The sequence below is a fragment of the Arachis ipaensis genome, chromosome B3 (assembly GCF_059453495.1).
Source record: "Arachis ipaensis isolate K30076 ecotype BB chromosome B3, ASM5945349v1, whole genome shotgun sequence".
Classification (NCBI taxonomy): domain Eukaryota; kingdom Viridiplantae; phylum Streptophyta; class Magnoliopsida; order Fabales; family Fabaceae; genus Arachis; species Arachis ipaensis.
The window spans coordinates 48,676,122-48,677,425 of NC_142438.1; positions in this window are offsets into that span (position 1 = coordinate 48,676,122).

Below are 1,304 nucleotides of genomic sequence, written 5' to 3' on the forward strand. Positions count from 1 at the left end.
CGGATCTTATAGTTGGGGATACTGATTTGTCCATATTGATCTTGATGTGGAACGGATCATCGTGAGTGAAAGACATATGATCCAGTACATTAAGATCATCCTCATCGTCTGATATAGCAGTATGAATATCAATAGACGAACTCTTAGCCTTCAATCTTGAGATTGGATGTGTGTTTTGTACAGATAGCTTGGTCGGAGTCTCGGAATCATTGTTCAGACTGAGTTGTGATATCATTGTCTCAATGCGACTTACTAATTCAAGGATTTTATCAATTATTTCATCCCGAGCCATGTTTACAACTCTCATTGACTGCAAAAAAGAATGATAAAAAAGGTTATAATATATAAATTATTTTACATAATATATATTAATTACTGTTTGTCACATCACATTATCTCCATGCTAGAGAGGACCTTATCCACTTTGCTAGACAATTCTTGAACTTTATTTACATCCTCGCTTTGAATAACATCGTCATTAATAACTTGGTCATCCTGTAGAAAATAAAAAAAAATAAAAGTTTAAATTACTCGTAATACATTATACTGAAAATTAAAAACCCATTAAGTCTTACCTTAGCACTAGGAATTGTAGTTCCAAGTTGATCACCAAAATCAACTTTGATAACATCATAGTCCAATGACATATTCTGTGTGTTACATGCATAATTGAAGACCCCACTATATCTTCATTAGAAGGAATATCCATGATTATTATCAACGGAAGAATATATTACGAGTAGACTTGGTTGAAAGGCAAATACTTAAAATAATTTGTCAACGTATAAAAAATTAGTCGGATTGAACACATATATATACCCAAAAAAGATAACAAAATTTTAATTCTATCTTTTTAAAAATTTTTAAATATTTTTAAATCAGCCGAATAATCTTAAAACTGTTTAAGATATCTTATCTTTTAATTAAAAACAAATACATTTCAAATTTTAAGTTAATTTTTATTTCCAATTTAAGAAATTAAATTTGATCAATTCATATAATTATATCTTATCTATAATTATTTTTAAGTAGCTAAATACTCAAATAATAATAATAATAATAATAATAATAATAATAATAATAATAATAATAAGAAGAAGAAGAAGAAGAAGAAGAAGAAGATTAGACGCATCAGATTAATAACTAAATAAAACAAGATTCAAAACTAGTAGATAGGCCCACCAATCGATTGAAATAATAAAAGAGGATACTTCAATCGATTGCACTTAGAAAACAATCGATTGAAGCAGTAACTAAATTGACTCCAATCGATTACAACAACAACACAATCGATTGAATGAGAG